This window comes from Phalacrocorax carbo, chromosome 3, assembly GCF_963921805.1.
Source record: "Phalacrocorax carbo chromosome 3, bPhaCar2.1, whole genome shotgun sequence".
NCBI classification, from domain to species: Eukaryota; Metazoa; Chordata; class Aves; order Suliformes; family Phalacrocoracidae; genus Phalacrocorax; species Phalacrocorax carbo.
The window spans coordinates 107184017-107195573 of record NC_087515.1 but is presented as its reverse complement, the minus strand read 5'-3'; positions in this window follow the sequence as shown (position 1 = coordinate 107195573).

Sequence of the window (11557 nt, the reverse complement as noted above, 5' to 3'; positions counted from 1 at the left end):
TGCTGCCATTCAGAGGGACCTGACCTGAACAGACTGGAGAAATGGGCTGACAGAAATCTCATAAATTTCAGTAAGGTGAAGTGCAAAGTCCTGCACCTGCAGAGGAAAAGCCCCATGCACCCTAGAATCATAGAATCATAGAATGGTTTAGGTTAGAAGGGACCTTTAGAGGTCAGCTAATCCAACTCCCCCGCAGTGAGCAGAGACATCTTCAACTAGATCAGGTTGCTAGATCAGGTTCCACTTCAACTAGATCAAGTTGTACCAGTAGGCTCTGGGACCCATCCAACTGAAAGCAGATCTGCAGAGAAGGACAGTGGGGGATCCTGGTGAACAGACAACAAGCTGACCATGAGCCAGCAATGCACAATTGTAGCAAAGAAGGTCAAGAACCTCCTGAGCTGCATTAAAAGCGGTGTTACCAGCATGTCAAAGGAGGTGAACCTACCCTCTACTTAACACTGGTGACACCACATCTGAGTACTGTGTCCAGTTCTGGGGTCCCCAGTACAAGAGAGACATAGACATACTGGAGAGAGTCCAGCAAAGGGCCATGGGTATGATGAAGGGACTGAAGCATGTGTACTACAAGGAGAGGCTGAGAGAGATGGGACTGTTCAGCCTGGAGAAGGGAAAGTTCAGGGAGATCTTATCACTCTGTATAAATAACCAATGGAGGTATACAGAAGTGGGGGGGTGTGTCAAACTAGACACCTCTAGAGGTCCCCTCTAACTCATCTCTTCTGTGATTCTGGGAAGACAGCAAGAGTAAGAAAGCACACCTTTTAGTCTGTCCTCCCAGAGAAGACATTGGGGTTCCCATTCACATGGCAGTATCTATCCAATTAGCTTATCCACTGATGTTAACAGAAAGCTCAGAAGAACATGCTTGGCCCAAAGTTCTCAGTGAAGTGATGGCTATCGCTAGTCACAGCTGTCTTAGGTCTTTCCACTGCTATAATGGAAGTGACACTGCTGAAGTGGATGTGACTATAAAATTACTGATGATGTGCTGCTTTGCATGGAGGAAAAAAAACCAGTATTTTCAGAACGAACATCACTGAAAAGCTGTGATGATAAGTTTGAAAATACTTCTGGAAAGAAGCATATTTGAAAAGAATACCAAAGCATAGGTAAAACTGCTTAATTAGATACATTTTGTCCCACTCTGTGGCATTTATTACTTTTTTCATCCAGTATATTATTATACATTGTGAAGGTCAGACTTGAAAGCCTTGCTATAGGTTTTCATTTGCTCAGAAGTGCCTGGTCTCGATGCCCTCTGCCAAATTCCTTCCTGCGGAGGTTTTATCAAGCATGTATGAAATTTATATTTGGCCTGTGATTTTTCTTTTCCAAAGCTGGGGGAGATATGAAACTCATCCAATCTTAATTAGTATTTAAATGGGTCATTATAATATCTGAAATATCTGAATGAGGTTCTTGGAGCTGGCACGTCTTCTTAGAGTGTGGCATATTCTGATGCCTTACATAACATGGTTACATGCAAGAGGGAGCTCTGTAATTTTCCCCAAAGTGGTGCAATGCAGGATGCATACTAGATGAGAACTCCCTGGGGAGACCCAGAGCAAGCAAGTGCCTATCAGGTCCACACACTGCAAGGACGTTTTTGTTTCTTTGCTAAATATAAAGGGTGTCAACAAAAGAGGCAGAGGCTTGGACTCGTGCCTCACAGCAGAGGCTAAGATGGAACTTCACTGCCCTCCTCTGCAGTCACTGGGGAAGGAGGAGCAGCATCTCCCCAGCCTGTCCCTGAGACACAGCTCAAGTCCCAGCCACCTCATTGCAAAAGTGACTTCTCCTTTTCAGCCAATAATAGCAGTGAAGAAACCCTGAAGGAAACAGCCCTGGCAGCCTTTTCATGTTCCTCCTGCATATTTACATGTGGTTCTCCTCCACTCCTTTTGGCATTTTCATGGTGTTTGGTCTTTCTTACCTTCCTGCTCTGGATAGAGAAGTAATGTTCAATGCCAGCCTCTGCTGAGGATCAGACTCCTTTTCAAAGTCTTTTTAAATAACACCAGGCAGTAGCAAGCCACATCAACTATTGTGCCTTACCACCATACCCTGTGATGTCCTTTTGGGGAGCTGGATCCTGGCATTCTTATATTTTACCCATGTTGGATTCCCAGCTATGCTGCCACAAAGGGTTAAAAATGAATGGGGAGACAGTATCAATGCAGACAATCTTCTGCTACTTGACTCCTGCCTGCTCATTTGGGTAAATTAACAGTGGGTGATCCCCTAATGATCTTACTGTATTCTGCAAAGAGCAACTATGTTTTACCCACGACTATTTATCTTGTGTTTAGTTACTGGGTGGCAACCTCCAGTATAAAATGCTGCCCCTGATAATACAGGCCAGCAAGGCTGCATACAGAGGAGAGTAAATAGTCTGTTCAGCACAGTCCCCTGCAGCCCTCTGATAAAAGGAAATGTGAGCAGAGGTGCACCTTGACCAGCTGGAGGTTTGAAATGCATTTGGAGGAGCTCAGGTTGCAGCCTGTGTAAAAGCTTTTCTTGTGTAGTGGTTAGATCTAGCATCAGTGGCTGCTGTTCACTGGTGCATGTAGAATTAAAGCCAGTGACAGGTTAAAAAAAAAAAAAGGGAAAAGACATGGGACAGAGGGAGGAACATGGGCCAGTTGATGTTATCACTCAGCTGCAAACAGCAGGGCAGGGGAGGGGAGGGAGGGCTACTTTTCCCAGTTAATCCAGGCTGCTGCAGAGTCAAAGGGGCTCTGCTTTCCTTTCAACTCCAGTTCCCAGAACAGTGAAACAAGGAAGAAAAACGGGTAGAAGAGACTTGGAGGTGGGCAAGGCAATTAAAATACAGTAATGGCAGAGTGCCCTAAAGTGAGCAAGGAGAGGAAACTGTAAAATATGTTCTTACTCAAAACAGATGGTTAGTTTTCCACCTTGAACTGCAATTACCTGTTTCTTCCAAAACAAGTTTAGTAGCATTCATGTTAGGGGTGGTATCACCTTCTGTTTTCGCCACACTTACCTGTGTTAGAATACACAAAACTGGACAGCAATTAATATTTCAAACCTGAATCCAGCCAAGCACTTAAACACAGCCTTAAATCGAGGCACATCGTTAGTCCCACCAAAGTCAACAAGCTATTGATTTGATTAAAATTTAACAGGTACTTGAATGCTTTGCCAGACTGAGATCTCCCAGATGCTTTTACTTGCTAATTCCCTAAAGTGCTGAACAAATGATGCACCCTGTCCTCCTCCCAGGCAAAGTCTGTGCTCCGGCTTGGGAGGCTCCACGCACACACATCCAAACATGTCATTGCTGAAGCACATCCTCCCCTGGGGCTGCTTGTGCACGTTACTGCCTTCTCACCTTCTGCTCATCCCAGCTGAAATGAGCCAGTGTTGGCCTGAAGAGTTTAAACAGAGACAAGGCCTTGCTAAGCCAGCTCGCTTTGAGTGATGGAGGTGGAGGAGTCTGCACTGAGCCAAAAGGTTTAGGAGGATGGTAACTTCTGTCTTGGCAATGATGCTGGAGATGGCAGCCTCTTCATCCCAAGTGCCCGAGCCCCAGGGAGGGACATGTTAGCTGCCAGGCTGAAAATACCTTGGTAAAACTGTAATGTTTTTTTCATTTGATAGTCATGAGAATAAAGCACAGATTGTTCTTTTTCTTGGGCAGAGAATACATTTACTTGGCTTCATATTCACTTTGTGTAACAAATTGTCAGTGACTCCTAAACTGGAAAGAGTAGATGTGGGCACCTCTTCTGCAGGTGTAAACACAGGGCAGAGTCTCTGTTGTCAGAATTCTCCCCTTTGGAGTCAAGCCATGAAGTGGAGTCATTATTTCTGTTCCTCCAAGATATTTAATGCTCACATATACTTGAAAAAAGGAACACTTCCCAACCACAGAAAAATTATTGTGGGTGTGGACCGAAGCTGTAAGTTCCACTCATTCACAAGGCTGCCTGTATAAAATGAAGTAGGTTGTACAGTTCCCTTAAGCTACATGTGTCCTGGGCTTCAAAGCATGTACAGGAAACACACCTACAAAAATACATGGATTTCTGAAGCCTCAGGTTAAAAATATAATACATGGCTTTTATTGACTTGTCATATTATGATTAGGCTAGTAATTCTGTACCATGGATGCAATTAAAAATGTCAAGTTGATAGGAATTTTAAACTATCCTTCTTAAAGAAATACCAACACCATGACACAGAATTGGCTTTGGGCATAGGCAAAGTAGGGATGAAGATTGCTTGGGAAAGCAAGTCCGCCATAGGTTAGAAGTATATACACCACAGCCTTGAAAAATCCTTAAACATGGGCTGAATTCTAGATGCTTTAGTTAGGGCAAATTAATCCAATCTTATAGTAGATGCCTTAATTACTTGTCTCCAGTGACTATATGCAGGGCTGGGGCCTGGCAGTCTGGGCAAAATTCTCACGCCTCCACTGAACACAGGCACCATGAGTTGCACCGCCTACATGTGCCTTGTAGTGGGTGCGAAAAAAAGACTGTTGTGGGTGTGAGGATGCGGTAAGCCATTTTTTGTAACTTTTTCTAGCAAGCAATCAAACAGAAAAAAATCCTCCATGCATTGTGGCTTACTCTGAAACTGTTGAGAAAATCTGGATTGTTTATGTCTTTGGCTATTAAACTTTATTAATATAGCCAAGCAGAAGCAAATGCAGCAGTGTAGTGTTTAAAAAATACTATTCTCCTTCTCTCTGTTATTTTCCAAATTACTTTATTCCTTACTGACTGTATTACTCATTAGATTGTATTTCAAAGACCACTAATCAAGCTAAGTGCCTGTGGCCTGCCAGGAGAGATGTGGTTTAGGAAGCACACGGTGCACAACCCCATTTTAGCAGGGAGATGAGGTGGTGCATTCCAGGTGTGAACACGTCCAGGACTCCTCAAAGAGAAAATACATGTATTTCTTCAAAAGCTGATTGCAGTGCACTTCACAAGGCTTTCTGGCAGGCAGGAAAGGCAATCCTGGAACTGCTATTCATCTTTCACAGCTGTTACTTCTCAAATCAGATACTCTGAGAATTAGAAATGGAATTGAAGAAAGTGCAATGGGAAGTATGGGCCTACATTTGCCCATCAACACCATGATCTCTAACCTCACTGTAGCTGACTGATGCTGTACCATCATTCATTCAGTGCCTTCAGGTCCCTGTCCCGGCAGGTGCCAGTCCAATATCAAAGAAATCACAGCAAGTACAGCTTTTCTGCACTTACTCTAAACAGGAAGAGGTATCAGGGCTGTAAAGAAAAGTGAATAAAGACAGCTTCTTTAGCTTTCTTCCTGCAGGTTATACAATGATGCAAGGTATTTTAGAGAAACACATGCAGAAAGATGACCTTCAGCCAGACACCACTCACTCCTTTGCTTGCAGAAATGAATGCAACAAGGGGTTGCATGATGTTAGTTGTTTGCTTATCCAGGCACTGTCAAGACCTGTTTGGACTGCTCCAGCTTACTGAGGTAGCCTTGTGCTCTGCAGAGGAAAATAATATTAATCTTCAGCACTTCTGGAGTGCTTAACATTTTATCAGGGCTTCACAAATATGAACTGAACTGCAGTCATAATATTGATTTGGGAAGTAGTGAGCTGACAGTGAGGTAAGATAGCAAACACCATCTTGTCCCTTCTACAGATTGATAACACAGCCTCACTCAGAAACAACAGTGTCAAAACAAGTTTCCGTGATCATAAATCTGGACAGTGGTCTGAATGTAGTGTAATGATGCCACCTTTTTTTTAAATTATTTATTTTTTGTAAAAGTCCCTTGGGAAAAACAGCAGAAACATCACTTTCTGTGGGCAAAATGACCTTGAAAAACAATCCTGGCAGGTGCAGAGAAATATGCTTCCCAAAGAGCTTGCAGGAACAAATTAGCCACAAATGAAACTGAACTGAAAGGCAGGGAGAATGATAAGGGTAGACTTACACTGAAAGATTTGGTCCTGCAAAGATATATGGATATGCTGACCTCTGCACGCTGGGGCTCGGGCTCTGCAAGGCTCCTCAGTGGCTGCATCTGGCATCATCCAGCTCCTCTGGGGCATTACCTGACAGCCTGGCTGCTCAGATGCCGTTGTCATAGGGCAGGGGCAGAGGTAGCCCTGAAGACCATGATGGGGATAGGGAAGCTTTACCCATGTCTGACAAAGACTGAATCATCTGATGAAGGTAAATACCCTTCTGGAGGATGTTATGTGGGGCAAACAACATGAGATAGGTATTTCAGCCCTCTCACAGTTGATTCACATCTGTAGAATAATCAGGGTGCCAGGGTTCACGCTGGTAATATTTGTTAGGAAGTGCATTGGAAAAACGCTCAGTATTAAGCTATATAGTTCAATCTGTAAAGTTGAAAACTGGCAGCTGTCTCAGGTGAGATGTTTCTGTTTTCATGACCTAATCCATAGTAGTAATGCCCATGAATAACCTGTCAGAAGATGTAAAAGGAGAAACAACTAGTTTAAATTCTGTTGCTTATTACTGATTACAATAGCTACTTGATCACTGTCTTAAAATTAAATATTTATGAAAGGCTTCTTCTTTCCTTAATTTTAAGGGTCTAAATTTTTAAAGCTTTGCTGTAAAACCATTTGACTAAGGTATCTCCAGTACCTCTGAGGAAAGCACTTTGGATGCAGAACAAGGTGGATGCTAGCATTACTGGAGTATCTTCCCTGTACCTCTATCGTTCTCCCCATATCTATAATATTGAACTCTGTTGCAAGATCAGTGTAGCTTTTTGTTGCTAAGCATAAGAAAAGGCATGCTGTTCAGTAAAGCAGGCTGCCTATCTGTCATGGAAAACAGAAGAACATATACATTTTGCTAGGATCTGACTCCACTAAGAATTTCTAACTAAGCCTTTTTAACTTGTTTGTTTGCACTGCAAATGGAATATTCTTGTGTCAACTCAATTAAGCCTTCTATAAGTAAATGCAGGACTTATCAAGTAGTCATCAGGATCTGGTAGACATTCAGTCCCGTGCCAGGCTCCTCATGAAATTAATCCCCAGTTCCTTAGGAGTTTCCAGACAGGAGTTTGCTTCTGTTTTCTCTCATAGCAGGGCTGGACTGATAGGAAATGAACAAGCAACAGCTCTTTATCTAAAACACTTTGCTGCTGCACCAGCATGCAAGGGAATACTCTTTGCTCAAATACAACAAGGCCAATTAAATTGGTAGGTTTTCCTGTTTGGAAAAAGCTGTTACCATACCTCTTTCTCTAAGTGACAAGGCTGTACTCTAAATAAGATAAGTCCATCTAATCAGTGGGTTTGCCTTTCCTGTTGAGATATCGATACGCTGCTGCTGTGAAACCATAGGAAAACAGGTCTTTTTTTAAGCTAATTTTTCTCTTTGCTAGTTAAGACCCTCTCATGTAAGGCCACTTCACTTGACTTGCTGGAGCATACAACAGCTCTCTGGTAAGTTTTGTGAAGCAAACAGTGTTATCAGATAACATGAGCTGTATCATAACATTTAATGCCATGCTTAAAATCCTGATCAAGTTAAGTGATTATGTGGAAATCTCAGATCGTTAAAATAAATATTAGGCTTGTCAGGCTTCACTTCTGTGGAGGAAGGCTTGAAAATGAGTACCCAAAACCTCACAAACCATGTATAAAACAAAAATAATTCAGACTAGTTTGTGCTTTTTTAAAAAAAACAAAACAAAACATAAGACCCAAATTTCCATAATAAAAATGCATGCCCTATTTTTATTTGTAGTTTCTTTCATTTAAAAAAAAACTTCTTGAAATACACTGGTATTGCTACTGTTTATAACGGAGTGAGGTATTGTACTTTGCAAAAACAAATATCCACCAAATTGTTTAATGTTTTATTTTCTTTTCCATTCTTACACTTCAAAAATCAGTTTCATTTCTGGATTTATTTAGATTTCGTTCTCAAAACATTCATGAGCACTTTAACCTCTGCAAAATCCCCTTTTTATCCTGCAAAGGCCTTTTGCAATTTAAGACAATTATTACTTTTGAAAAGCATTCATTATGCTCTACACGGATACTCCTTTTCAGTGGACACAGCTCTGTGACTTTTTACAGGGAAGCCTGGTGAGGGGAAAGTGACTGTAATAAAAGCTGTAGGGACACATCTGGGCTGAGTACAGCCTTTTTGGCAGCTATTCTTTTCTGCACCCTTTTGCCAGTTTCCCTGGTAGAGATTCTACCTTCAGTTTCAACACTCTTATCCACACAGAGAGGTATGATCACAGAAATGACTTACCTCTTACCAGAATTTATTGCAAACCTTTTCCTCTGCACTAAATTTTCCTCCAGTCCTTACCTGACTTGAATCTGCAAATATTAACATGTTTTCCAATGGTTTCCTCCAGCCCTCTCCGCAGCACTTTTCACACATTTAACGTCACCCAGCAGTAGCTGTCATCACAGTTCAACGTGCCCATTATAAGGATTAATTTACTGTGGCCAAACTGGCTCCTCTGTGACTCATGTTATAGCCTTAGGAGCTCTTGTTTTCTGGTACATGGGATACATTGAAAAGGAGGTGGAAATCTTTCACTTGTTGAACTGCTGGTCAGTAACTTAGAAAGTTATTTGTGTTTAACAAGTCTGAGATATGTATTGACAGCTGCTTCCGCAACCGGTACCCTGAGAAAAATGCCCCTCGGGGCTGCTTTGAGAACTGCCTATATTTAGAAGAACTCTAAAGGTAAGAGAAGTTATTAAATTCATTCTACATGGGCATCCTACCAAGAAGTTTTGCTTTCTTAAAACCATGCCAGCTCTGACAGTAAGAGACAACAGAAGATCACCAGGGAATGAAAGCTGTATCACAGGGTTCAAAATAAGACTAATGAAAAATGCCATATGGTTTTCTGGGAAGAACCTTTCACACTCTCCTAAAATCCTGTAAAATTTGAACATAAATAACAAGAAGTCAACATTGTTGACCTTCTGAGGCAGAAAGTCACGCTAGTGATGCTAATATGTTTTAAGGACTTCCTGGTCTTTTCACCTCTTTCCCTTCGGTCTTACACAAAGACATTTCTTCTAGGCAGGTCTCAATTACCTTTAATGGGTGTCTTAGGTGATGCTAGTGGCCACCTTGTAAAAAGTACTTAGAGAATTTAATAGAGAACTCAGCTTTAATAATGACCCATAATATATTTGCAGATCAGTGAAATATTTGTGCTGAAAACCTGCTGTGGTTTGTAGGGTAAATTCAAGCAGAAACTGTGTAATCTCCTGCTCAGTTGTGCATATGTTGTCCCTGCAGCAAGCCAATATATCTACTGAGCTCTTTGAAAGCAAAACATGGGAATTCTACCTGAGTTTGCCATCCCTAAAAAAAGCAGGCTGTGTCCAGGTAAATTTGTCCATGCAATTATCAGGACAAGCTTGAAATAACACAATAAAAAGTCCTCTTCCACAAAATTTCTTCCTCTTAAGATCTGCAGGCAGCCTCTCATGGCACCCCTTTGGTCCCACCTCTTGCCTCTCTCCCACAGTGATTCTTTCCAAGAGGGTCTCTCTGCAACACTTGCTTCTCCAACTCAGAAAAGCCACCTGGGCAAAACAGGAGGATTCTCTCTCTGTTTTTGTCCATGACTTCTGGCTTGCCCAGCATCCAGAAACCATGGAGATATATGTGGGGGAGGAATGTTGCTCTTCAGTACATATTCAAAAGCCCAGTTCTTTGTGAATGGGGTGGGCCTTGATTTTAGTGCATGGACTTCATAGATGATCTGTTTCTACTGTGTGTTTGACATGCTCAGGATGTCTAACTTATTATGAAGAATCAATGCATGCACAGTAGGTTTGATACTTCCCAAATGTATTAAGCCCAACAGGTACATACTGCACTGAAGCCTGCAAAAATATTTCTGTCAGGAAAATCCATCTATCATACCAGGCCCTGAAATGACCTTCCCAAGAGTCAGTGTCTAAAAAGGAATTAAATTTTTACTACCTAAAAGGCTGTATGAAGTCAGAAGCACAAACCCTGAAGAGAACTCAAATTCAGTCCCAAATGAGTCATCATCCTCCTTCTCCCTGCGCAAGGAAGCAACTGGTGGAGGACTAAGTGTCTCTTCCCTGTCATGCACCCAGCTCTGCCATACAGCGAACATGTTGCCAAGCCAGAAAAAAAGCAGGGGGCAGGGAGGGGGTTGTTTTCTTTTTCAAGAATAGTATTTCTTGCCTGTATTATCAGAAATTGCATAGTTCACAAAGCCAGCAACCATATTTTTGCTAGCAGGTTGCCAACTGTTTCTAATTTGCAAAGCATCCAAAAATGTTTCAACTACAAGACCTATTTCAAATTTTTACACTCAAACCCTGTCACTTTTATAGATTTTAGGGGCAATGAAAATGTTTGGCAGGCCCGGGGCTGAATACTGACTTAGTCACATCCCAGTTTATTCATACTGTGCCCTTGCAAAGGGTGCCAAGGACTAGAACATCAAGAGTTGTCTGGTTTTATTCCCTTCAACTCTCAACAGCCCTGTCAAACCCCATAAACTGACAGGCTGTGCAGTTCATTCTCTCCTAATCATTTCACAGAGACAAGGCTAAAGCTCCCCTGTCACTGTGGCACCTCTCCTGCTCTGCAGTCCCACATGCTAGAAGGAGTTGGCCGGCCTGGCCAGGATGCCAGTGGGAGAGGAGCATCAGAGGGATGCACTGCCGCCAGGTGGGTACAACATTCAGGCTATCCTTGCCAGAAGGCATATTCCTAGCCTGGCCCCACAGGCTTTCCCATGGCATCTGGCACCTTCTCACAGGTCAGAGGCAAAATCACCAGAGCACTGCCTCCATAGGGGGAGATTCGCCAGGCTTCATCACCACTACTCAACACAGCAGGTAAAGCTAGCAGCCCACTGGCAGGAGAGCAGGAGTGCTTCAGAGACCACACATTTTCCCAGTCCCGTCTGCTGGACATGGGCAGCTGGGCAAACAGAAAAGAGGCTTTACACAGATACTGTCCCACATAGCTTTATGAGGCGGGCTGCAACACCATCTTCAGCTGGAAAAACAAATCTGATTAACCCCAGTGAGGTCTCTGTAAAAACAAAGAGCAGACAAACACCCTGGATTCTGGGGAGGCAATTAAATTGCATGCCCTGTAAGCTATTATTATTATAATCACTTTTGATATGCACTGGGAAACATTCACCTGGCTTTCATCCCTACCTCTGTCTTCTGTTTGTGGTTGAAGAACAAGTGACATTTATTCTGGGCTAAAAGACAGCTTTGTTCCAGACCAGATGTCTTATTCACTGCGCAATTGTCAGCCCTGCAGGTGCTATCACAGATTCAAGAAAGAGCAAGTTTTGGAGCAATTTTCAAATAACAATGCAATTTCAAGATATTACTTAGACAAAATAATAAAACACTTTCTGTGCCTCATTCATAGCAAGGGGTTTTTTTCCTACTCAGACAGTGAGTTATATTGTGCTTTCTTTTCCATTGCTATAACTGAGAATAACTCCACTGACTTGAGAGAAAGTTTTCACATCTCTG